The following is an 11,763-nucleotide window of genomic DNA, read 5'->3' as shown; positions in this document are numbered from 1 at the left end:
AATGCACCAATTGGAGCCAAAGACCCCAATGATAGGGCCGCAAGCATGAAAGGAACAAACTCCATCTCAAACGATTCCTCTAGTAGGGTTTTTCCTCCATTCTGAGGGGTTGGCTGGCTTTGGTCCTCATAATTTTTGATTTGGATCCACACCTCCAACAGGTGCCTCCATGTTTGGATACCACTGAGATCTGCTACTTGCCCCAGCAGTGCCCACCTCTCCTGGTGGGGCTGTCAAGACTCCAGGTCTGCTACCCCTCTGATTGTGCCATCTGCATCGGAAGCCCATCCATTGCCCTTAATTATATGATGACTGTTGAGGTAACCAATTAGGAGGCTACCTCTGGGAAATTTGCAGGGTCAGTCAAGCTGCTTTCAAGTGTAGGCTTGGGACCCCATTTTGTCCCCGCATCAAGGTCCTGCAGCTCATGGGAAAACCCATCCTAGTGTGACAATAGATTACTTGGATCATGGGTATACAGGGAGGGTCATGCCCAACAGGCAATGCTATGATTGCTGGATGCTCAGACATGTGCACCTTCTTGCAGTGCTCACCGGAGAATAAATTAGAATTAGATTCATGATCATAAAGGTTGTGGATTGTCATAAAAACCCAATTGATTCAATACTTTTCTACAAGGAGGGGAACCTGCCACTATTCTGAAGAAGAGTCATACAGACTCGAAACGTTAACTTTGTTTCTCTCTCCACAGACTCTACCAGGCCTGTTGCATTTTTCTAGCATCTTCTGTTTTTATTAACCCACCACTTCTATCTGGTCTGGTCTGTTTGTCCTACATTTTGTTGTTGACTTCAATGACTTAAGCACAACAAGAAATGGGTAATAAATATTATTTTGCCAGTATTGTCACTATTTCAAGAACAGATGAAAAAAAACCATGCGGGATCAACATGTGGAATGTAGTGCAGGAATCATTTAGGAAACAGAATATAGCAGTGGAGACTGAAGGATCCTTCTGGATAGAAGAACTCCGATGGGATGAATGGTCTTCTGTATCTACATGTATCTACTAACCTTGTAAGAAGAATGAATGGGAAAAGGCCATTCAATCCATTGTGTCCAATGGGTGTAACATTTTATTAATAAATTGGGATATCCATGACATTGTTTCTGGGAGGTAAAGTCTCATTTCTTAAAACAAATGTTAATTTTTTTAAAAATCTTGTTTATTCCTAACTTAGCTGCCTTCTTTAAGTTTAGCTGCAATTACTGGATGAATCAGAAAACAAAAACAGAATTACCTGGAAAAACTCAGCAGGTCTGGCAGCATCGGCGGAGAAGAAAAGAGTTGACGTTTCGAGTCCTCATGACCCTTCGACAGAACTAGGTGAATCCCAGGAAGGGGTGAAATATAAGCTGGTTTAAGGTGGTGGGGGGGTGGGGTTGGGTGGGGGGAGAGAAGTGGAGGGGGGTGGTGTGGTTGTAGGCAAAAGCAGTGATAGAAGCAGATCATCAAAAGATGTCACAGACAGCAGAACAAAAGAACACATAGGTGTCGAAGTTGGTGATATTATTTAAACGAATGTGCTAGTTAAGAATGGATGGTAGGGCACTCAAGGTATAGCTCTAGTGGGGGTGGGGGAAGCATAACAGATTTAAAAATATTTAAAAATAATGGAAATAAGTGGGAAAAAGAAAAATCTATATAATTTATTGGAAAAAAAACAAAAGGAAAGGGGAAGAAACTGAAAGGGGGTGGGGATGGAGGAGGGAGGTCAAGACCTAAAGTTGTTGAATTCAATATTCAGTCCGGATGGCTGTAAAGTGCCTAGTCGGAAGATGAGGTGTTGTTCCTCCAGTTTGCGTTGGGCTTCATTGGAACAATGCAGCAAGCCAAGGACAGAGAGCAGGGTGGAGTGTTAAAATGGCAAGCGACAGGGAGGTTTGGGTCATTCTTGCGGACAGACCGCAGGTGTTCTGCAAAGTGGTCACCCAGTTTATGTTTGGTCTCTCCAATGTAGAGGAGACCGCATTGGGAGCAACGAATGCAGTAGACTAAGTTGGGGAAAATGCAAGTGAAATGTTGCTTCACTTGAAAGGAGTGCTTGGGCCCTTGGATGGTGAGGAGAGAGGAAGTGAAGGGACAGGGGTTACATCTTTTGCGTGGGCATGGGGTGGTGCCATAGGTGGGGGTTGGGGAGTAGGGGGTGATGGAGGAGTGCACCAGGGTGTCCTGGAGGGAACAATCCCTACGGCATGCCGACAGTGGGGGTGAAGGGAAGATGTGTTTGGCAGTGGCATCATGCTGGAGTTGGCGGAAATGGCGGAGGATGATCCTTTGAATGCGGAGGCTGGTGGGGTGATAAGTGAGGACAAGGGGGACCCTATCATGTTTCTGGGAGGAAGGAGAAGGCCTGAGGGCGGATGCACGGGAGATGGGCCGGACACGGTTGAGGGCCCTGTCAACGACGGTGGGTGGAAAACCTCGGTTAAGGAAGAAGGAGGACATGTCAGAGGAACTGTTTATGAAGGTAGCATCATCGGAACAGATGCGACGGAGACGAAGGAACTGAGAGAATGGGATGGAGTCCTTACAGGAAGCGGGGTGTGAGGAGCTGTAGTCGAGATAGCTGTGGGAGTCGGTAGACTTGTAATGGATATTGGTGGACAATCTATCACCAGAAATTGAGACAGAGAGGTCAAGGAAGGGAAGGGAAGTGTCAGAGATGGACCACGTGAAAATGATGGAGGGGTGGAGATTGGAAGCAAAATTAATAAATTTTTCCAAGTCCCGACGAGAGCATGAAGCAGCACCGAAGTAATCTTCGATGTACCAGGGAAAGAGTTGTGGAAGGGGGCTGGAGTAGGACTGGAACAAGGAATGTTCCACATACCCCATAAAGAGACAGGCATAGCTGGGGCCCATGCGGGTACCCATAGCCACACCTTTTATTTGGAGGAAGTGAGAGGAGTTGAAGGAGAAATTCGGACTCAGACCGAACCTCTCTGTCTCAATCTCTGGTGATAGACTGTCCACCAATATCCATTACAAACCTACCGACTCCCACAGCTACCTTGACTACAGCTCCTCACACCCCACTTCCTGTAAGGACTCCATTCCATTCTCTCAGTTCCTTCGCCTCCATCGCATCTGTTCCGATGATGCTACCTTCAAAAACAGTTCCTCTGACATATCCTTCTTCTTCCTTAACTGAGGTTTTCCACCCACCGTCGTTGACAGGGCCCTCAAACGTGTCCGGCCCATCTCCCGTGCATCCGCCCTCATGCCTTCTCCTCCCTCCCAGAAACATGATAGGGTCCCCCTTGTCCTCACTTATCACCCCACCAGACTCCGCATTCAAAGGATCATCCTCTGCCATTTCCGCCGACTCCAGCATGATGCCACCACCAAACACATCTTCCCTTCACCCCCACTGTTGGCATTCCGTAGGGATCGTTCCCTCCGGGACACCCTGGTCCACTCCTCCATCACCCCCTACTCCCCAACCCCCACCTATGGCACCAACCCATGCCCACGCAAAAGATGTAACACCTGCCCCTTCACTTCCACTCTCCTCACCGTCCAAGGGCCCAAACACTCCTTTCAAGCGAAGCAACATTTCACTTACATTTTCCCCAACTTAGTCTACTGCATTCGTTGCTCCCAATGCGGTTTCCTCTACATTGGAGAGACCAAACGTAAACTGGGCGACCGTTTTGCAGAACACCTGCGGTCTGTCCGCAAGAATGACCCAAACCTCCCTGTCGCTTGCCATTTCAACACGCCACCCTGCTCTCTTGCCCACATGTCTGTCCTTGGCTTGCTGCATTGTTCCAGTGAACCAGTGAAGCCCAACGCAAACTGGAGGAACAGCACCTCATCTTCCGACTAGGCACTTTACAGCCATCCGGACTGAATATTGAATTCAACAACTTTAGGTCTTGACCTCCCTCCTCCATCCCCACCCCCTTTCAGTTTCTTCCCCTTTCCTTTTGTTTTTTTCCAATAAATTATATAGATTTTTCTTTTTCCCACTTATTTCCATTATTTTTAAATATTTTTAAATCTTTTATGCTCCCCCCACCTCCACTAGAGCTATACCTTGAGTGTCCTACCATCCATTCTTAATTAGCACATTCGTTTAGATAATATCACCAACTTCGACACCTATGTGTTCTTTTGTTCTGCTGTCTGTGACATCTTTTGATGATCTGCTTCTATCACTGCTTTTGCCTACAACCACACCACCCCCCTCCACTTCTCTCCCCCCACCCCCCGCCACACACACACCTTAAACCAGCTTATATTTCACCCCTTCCTGGGATTCACCTAGTTCTGTCGAAGGGTCATGAGGACTCGAAACGTCAACTCTTTTCTTCTCCGCCGATGCTGCCAGATCTGCTGAGTTTTTCCAGGTAATTCTGTTTTTGTGCTGAATGAATCAGCCTGGCAAATCTGGCCCTGACAGGCTAACTCTGCCTCCAGTTTTACCTTGGTGTCCATTTTTTTTTTGAATGGATTGATATTGCTGATGAAAATCATTAGTTTTGCGATATAATTGTTCAATCAAATGTGCAAAAAACTTCAGGCATGTCTTAGCATAAGGACGGCTGATGGTATCCACTGTGATAATTATTTTACAGCCAGTGTATCTAAACAGTGTCGGCTTATTGATGTGTAGCTATTTGATGAAGCCAGTGTAAAGCCAGTTTTTCCTCTGTATCCGACGATTCCTTTGACGGGTTACTCTGGAGACCATTTGACATGTAACAATGGTCCCCTACTGGATAAGGTTTACGTTAGGACAGTTGATGGTTCCTGATGTGATAATTATTTTACAACCTGCATATCCTTGAGCAGTTTGATCATCCAGACCTTCTCTGTCTGCTAGTCTGGGTAGTGAATGTTGTCAAGTGTTTTAATATTTATCTGCAGGGGACACAAACCTGTGGATCCTCCAAATCCCACATACAAAAATAGCTGGCATCAAGGTAAGCCACTTTTTAATTTTTGCTGATTAAGAAAACCTGCCCGCTATGGGCTGTAAGTTTATCATAGTCTGATTTAGTCCCCTGTACACATTGTCCCTTATATGTATTTAAATTGTATGCATGGAGTTCTGCACTCTCCCACTCCACTGTGATGTGAGTATAATTGTCATTTCCCTTTTGTTTTCTGCCAAAATTATATCCATAAAGAAAATCTCTGCATAATATATTACTCTTGCTCAGGTTTTTGTAATAATGATTGCAAGAACTTGTCTGTAGCATGAATTTCGGGGTGAGTTTTAAGTTAAACTGAAACATCAGGATTCCTGAAGGTTGAGCAATGTACAGTACTTATTTTCCGTGACAATTGATGCTTCTTTTTATGCTCATCAAGATGAGAGATGTTGGTGCATAATATGGTAACTAATACATTTCAAAATTCGCCACTTAATGTGAGAATCAAGAATTGGCAAAGTAGAAATAGTATGTACTTCTTTAGTGTGGAGCTTCCCAGCAATGTGCTTTAACATCAGATTCACACATAAGCTGCTTTTCACAATGTAGTTAAAAATAACCTACAGAATCCCCTCAGAAGCATAGGTAGAAATGCATTGCTCAGCCTACAGCAGGACATACAGATCAGAAAAGACCAATACTCCATATTCCTGTGATAGCAAGCGGGCTACAATTACCCTAATGTCATGGGCAAAAATATCAGCCAGGGTTTCCATATTGGTCGCTGTCCGTGGACCACACTGGAAAGAGAACTGAGTGGGTATCCAGGATCAATCTGCCCACAATACTATCCACAGTGAAATGGCCTGCATGTCGTGGCACATGTTAGGAAGGGCCACCTGCGAGAGGCATCAGAGTATGACCAGCACCTTGAGTGCTGTGTCCCACCTGTGTCAGTGTTTATGGTGGTGTGAATCAGCAGAGTGGGGTTTTGTCGGGTGGTAAGGGTGGGAGGCCTGGGGGGGGAAGAAGAAAATTAGATAAAAATACAAAATACATCAAAGTGATTCCTTGCACAATAATGCACCAATTGAATGTATCACAGCAGAAAGATGATGTAAGAGGTTCTCCTGCTAATGACTGCTTTATGCTGGGTGCCACAGATACCTTAGATATGCTTCACATATCAACCTGTATATCCTGTGACAAACCATTTCAATTATAAATCAAAACATTCCTTTTGTGGTTTTGTAAGATTTACTTTTACAACAGATTTTGAGGATTTTTGTGACTTTCTTTGCAACACAAATTACGCGTGGAGATTGAATTTCTGCAGTCCTCCCACCTGATGACCTAGGGGACTGTTCCATCGCTTCAGTCGCTCCCTCGAAGATTGCTCCCCACTGCCTGTTGAATATATCTGCTCAGGTTGGGGTGGGTGCTGAGCAATACCATCCAACAGATTTCTCTTCATTAAAATGCCTTAGGAATGCTAGGCATCAGGAACGCCCCGCGATCTTGGCATCAAACATGGCGAAGGGAAAGGAGGATGGATTTTAAAGTTAGAGGGCTGCCGTGCCTGGAGCACTAAATCTCAATCTCCTTTTTCGCTGGGTGGATCGCTGGCCATGTGTCAGGCTGCAGCCAATTCCCCTACTGGCAGGACCTGCACCACTGGGGTGGGCAACTCAGCCACCTGCTGAGGTCAGTATTTACCAAAACTGCTGAGCCCAACGCCTGTCCCATCTCTAGCTCAGCAGGATTTTTGCCACATCAGAAAATTCAGCCCAAGGGCTTTAGAGGTTGATATATTCAATAATTATCTTGGAAAATGCTTGAGTTAACATGGTAAAGATAGACTTTCATAATGATATTCGTTACCTGGTGTACATACCCGATAGGTGTTATCAACCTTTGAAGCAAGTGTGCTCTCTGGGTTACACTGTCATTTCCATATGTCCTATTTTGTATTGAAATAGAAGTTGACCTTTCAAAGTGTCCTCTAAATATCAACATCATGAAACAGAAAATTAAACAAACTGCGTTTTGTTTTTAATCTACACTGGCTTCATGAATACAGTGCAAATTCTGCTCAATATAAGCAGTTTGAAACATATTCTGGAATTGCTTTAAAACATATCTACAGGGAAAAATAGATATGTCCATCATGCAATGTAGACAATATTACCATAGCTATGTTTTAATTCATGACAAATCATTTCAAGTACACAACACCCGCATGCATTAAACAACAGTAAGGAATTACAGGAATGCTTTATATGCAATCGGAAGACTTGTAAAAACTGCTAAAATTGTATGGTACAATTCAACTTACATCACAAGTATGTTTCTTCAGTCATGCAATTTTACAATAAAAATGGATTGGCGTGTTTCAATCTGCAGTGAACAGCTTCAACCTGATGTGCAGTTGCACAAGTGAAGGCCACATCCCAACTGGATCCTTCAACAGGGCTGACAATCATCAGTCTGCTAATACCAGTCATAGAACTATAAATGACCTAATCTCTTAGCACAAGCTTCAAAAGCTTTGGAACAATTAATACAGTACTTGAAAAACTGCAATCATGTGCAATGTCAGTTTACAGAAGTTGCAACTGAATTTGACTTTTTGTTAATGCTTAGGTGTTTTTAGTTTACAAGTGTGAAGGCAAATTAACTTGAGGGTCAGTAAAAGAAAATGTGAAGTAAAAGCTATGCATTTAGTCATATATTTGATAAAGAAAAGGGAAAAAACAGGTTACATTTGGTAATGTTGTTCATTATTCTGATATTTTGCAGATAGTTCTGTAACTTTAGGTCCCACTCACCTCTAAAAAGGATTCAGTTCCATTGCCAAGCCATTTTTTCCTCCATTGTCCTTTTCTGTGTGTGGCCACTGATCAGAATTAGAGCCCAGCTAAGCTTCTATTTAACATTGGATGAATAAGTGCAAACTTTAACTCGTTTGGTATTCCTAGCTATGCAGGATTTTGCAACATTTCTAAATATAATAAAATATTTCTTCTAATCCACTGAAAAAATCTCCTCAATCATTAAATTCTTCCCTTATAAATTGGTGACAGTTTCTTCTTTGGTCAGGTCCTTGTGGAGAAGATTACCTTGCGCATAAAGGAGATTATTAAATGTGACATCTGTACTTTGCATAATTAACCCATAGATTACAGCATCTCTCTGCAGCTCAGTATACAAAGCCTACAGTCCAAGTATTCTCAACCTGTTTGCTTCTGACGGCCCCTGTCATGTTATAAAAATTCCACAGACCCTCTATGATGCAACACCTGTATTTTTTCCACATAAAAATTCTCCCAGTGTAGTGTTGCTCCCACTCACCATGTTACTGCTACCTGCTGCACTCAGCACTGTAGAAAATACCGGCCCCATCCACACCAGCCCCAGTTACCTGACACCCTGTCTCCCACTTTCCCCCATCAAACCTCGACTCTTTCACTGACTGATTTTCAGCACATCAACTAGTCCCAGTTGTCTGCCTGACTGCCGGCCAAACAAGCTTTTTAACCTCCTCTCCATTTTTTTTAAACTAATGAACAAGAGCATGTAATGAGAATGAAAAAGGCATGATTCAAATTGTGCACAGTAGAATCTAGATTAACGTTTTATTCCTGATGACGCCAGGACAATGTGAAAGGTTGAAATCCTAGCTGGATGGCAACATTGGATGTGAACAGTCAGGTTTGTCTGCAATGTCCTCCTTGGTGGAGCAAGATTGCTAATGTTTAAGTTATGGGCTTTCAAGTGATGAATGAATGAGGTTAGGTACCAATGGACAACCAGCACCCTTTACTACATTGTGCCTCAACACTTTTGAAGATAGCAGGAGAGAAACTGGGGGGGAGGGTGGGGGGCACGGAAAGAATATCTAAGTAAGTTTTTAAACTGTTTCAGTTTTGCTGGTACTCAGTTTCAATCCTAATAGTTTCCAAATGTTGATATATTTCACCCTTCTTTCTCCATGAAGATAGTGACTCACCATTTGACCCAGCAGCTCCTTTCCTCCTTGCAGCTATTTCCTTGCCCCTTCTTCATTTGATTGACTGCGTGTCTCCGTGAATAACAAAACAGGACAAAAAATATTCACATCTGCAATGGAATTGACATTGGTGCAGGCATGGAGCCACCAATAGCTGATTTTAAAAGAAACATAGAAAGATTTATGGCACAGAAGGAGACCACTAGACATGGGATACTTGAACTGAATGGGTTATAGTTGTTACAAAAGCAAAGTACTGCAGATGCTGGAAATCTAGAGCAAAAACAAAAATACCTGGAATAGACAGGCAGAAATCCTGTCGGAGAGAAGAGCAATACTCCTTCAAGGTAGACATTCCTTGAAGAGAAGTGGCAGTCAGTTGAACACTAAGCTAAAAGCAAAATACTGCAGATGCTGGAAATCTAGAACACCCCTTTGTCCTTTTGTCCATGACATCTTTGGCAGTCTCTTCTTGGCCTCCACCTATCACTGGGCCCCCGTAGCAAGCTCTACCTGCCCCAGCCACCCCACCTCTACCAGCTTATATTTCATCTCATTTCTACATGTCTTAGTTCTGATGAAGGGTCACGAGGACTCGAAACGTCAAGTGCGTCCCTCTCGGCGGCAGATGCTGCCAGACCGGCTGAGTTTTTCCAGCTATTTTTGTTTTGGTCCTGGCTTACAATTGTTTCTGATGACAAATGGCAAACAGGAGGACTCAGGGGCTGAGGGGTGAAATCGGAAAAGCAATTGCACCAGTAATTGGGGAGGGTTGTGAGTCTTCGGCACTCTCTTCATTAAGAGGCGGTGGAAGAAGAATCTTTGAATATTTGTAAGGCAGAGCTGGGTAGACTCTTGATTAACCAGAGGTTGGGGGGTGGGGGTGGTGGAGAGGTTATTGGGGACTAGGCAGGAATGAGGTTTCATTCAGATCAGCCATGGTCTCACTGAATGACAGAACAGGCTGGAGGGGCCGAGTGGCCTCACCCTGCTGCTGACTGGTTTAGGTCAGTCTCGCATGGACCGGTATCCAGGAGCAGGTGGGTGTGAAATTACAGCTTCAAAACCCGTCAAATCTCCCCCGTTAACTATCAGAGTAAAACTCCCGCTCCTTGCGCAGGTTTTCAAACGGACAAAAAGGGGGGGAGAAAAGGGATGAGCGAGCGGGCGGCGCCGCTCCTGTCAGGACCCGGGGTTGTTGTTGTGCTGCCTTGATTGGGTCCCGGACCTGCTCCGTGAAAAAGAGGAGGTTCGGTTCTGTCAGGAGTGGGATTCGAACCCACGCCTCCAGGGGAGACTGCGACCTGAACGCAGCGCCTTAGACCGCTCGGCCATCCTGACTCACAGGCTCAGGCCCAGGGAATGGCTTTAAGACCTCTCGCGGGATCTGTTCCCCTTCCCCCCTCCCCCCCCCCCATCATCATCATCATCATCATCTCCAGTCTCCCGGATGTGACGTTGACGGGGTGTCTTGGTAACCATGAGCGCGCTGAAGGAGGAGGATGTGCGGCAGGTGGTGCGGCTCCAGGTAACAGCGCCCGGTGGGGGTGGGGGGGCTGGGAAACTCACTAACCACCCCCCACCCTGACCTAACTACCCCCCTCACCCCCCCCACCCTGACCTAACTACCCCCCTCACCCCCTCACCCTGACCTAACTACCCCCCTCACCCTCCCCACCCTCCCCACCCTCCCTAACCACCCCACCCCCCCACCCTGACCTAACTACCCCCCTCACCCTCCCCACCCCCCACCCTGACCTAACTACCCCCCTCACCCCCCCCACCCTGACCTAACTACCCCCCTCACCCTCCCCACCCTCCCCACCCTCCCTAACCACCCCACCCCCCACCCTGACCTAACTACCCCCCTCACCCTCCCCACCCCCCACCCTGACCTAACTACCCCCCTCACCCCCCCCACCCTGACCTAACTACCCCCCTCACCCTCCCCACCCTCCCCACCCTCCCCACCCTGACCTAACTACCCCCCTCACCCCCCCCACCCTGACCTAACTACCCCCCTCACCCTCCCCACCCTCCCCACCCTCCCCACCCTGACCTAACTACCCCCCTCACCCCCTCACCCTCCCCACCCTCCCTAACCACCCCACCCCCCACCCTGACCTAACTACCCCCCTCACCCCCCCCACCCTGACCTAACTACCCCCCTCACCCCCCCCACCCTGACCTAACTACCCCCCTCACCCTCCCCACCCTGACCTAACTACCCCCCTCACCCTCCCCACCCCCCACCCTGACCTAACTACCCCCCTCACCCTCCCCACCCTGACCTAACTACCCCCCTCACCCTCCCCACCCCCCACCCTGACCTAACTACCCCCCCTCACCCCCCCCACCCTGACCTAACTACCCCCCTCACCCTCCCCACCCTCCCCACCCCCCCCCACCCTGACCTAACTACCCCCCTCACCCCCTCACCCTCCCCACCCTCCCTAACCACCCCACCCCCCACCCTGACCTAACTACCCCCCTCACCCTCCCCACCCCCCACCCTGACCTAACTACCCCCCTCACCCCCCCCACCCTGACCTAACTACCCCCCTCACCCTCCCCACCCTCCCCACCCTCCCCACCCTGACCTAACTACCCCCCTCACCCCTGACCACCCAACCCCCCCCGTAACCAACCCCCACCCCCCCCACCCTGACCTAACTACCCCCCTCACCCCCCCCACCCTGACCTAACTACCCCCCTCACCCTCCCCACCCTGACCTAACTACCCCCCTCACCCCTGACCACCCAACCCCCCCCGTAACCAACCCCCACCCCCCCACCCTGACCTAACTACCCCCCTCACCCCCTCACCCTCCCCACCCTCCCTAACCACC

General features: G+C 47.5%; 1 non-coding gene across 1 annotated transcript; it reads right to left on the bottom strand.

Annotated features, from left to right (window-relative positions):
* Positions 1-10,172: 10,172 nt before the first annotated feature.
* Positions 10,173-10,255, bottom strand: trnal-cag. Its single transcript has one exon. It is a non-coding gene; the product is annotated as a tRNA-Leu (tRNA).
* Positions 10,256-11,763: the final 1,508 nt, after the last annotated feature.

Source organism: Carcharodon carcharias, chromosome 5 (genome assembly GCF_017639515.1).
Source record: "Carcharodon carcharias isolate sCarCar2 chromosome 5, sCarCar2.pri, whole genome shotgun sequence".
In the NCBI taxonomy this organism is placed as follows: domain Eukaryota; kingdom Metazoa; phylum Chordata; class Chondrichthyes; order Lamniformes; family Lamnidae; genus Carcharodon; species Carcharodon carcharias.
The sequence above is the reverse complement of the archived record's forward strand: the minus strand, read 5'-3'. Positions and strand labels throughout refer to the sequence as shown.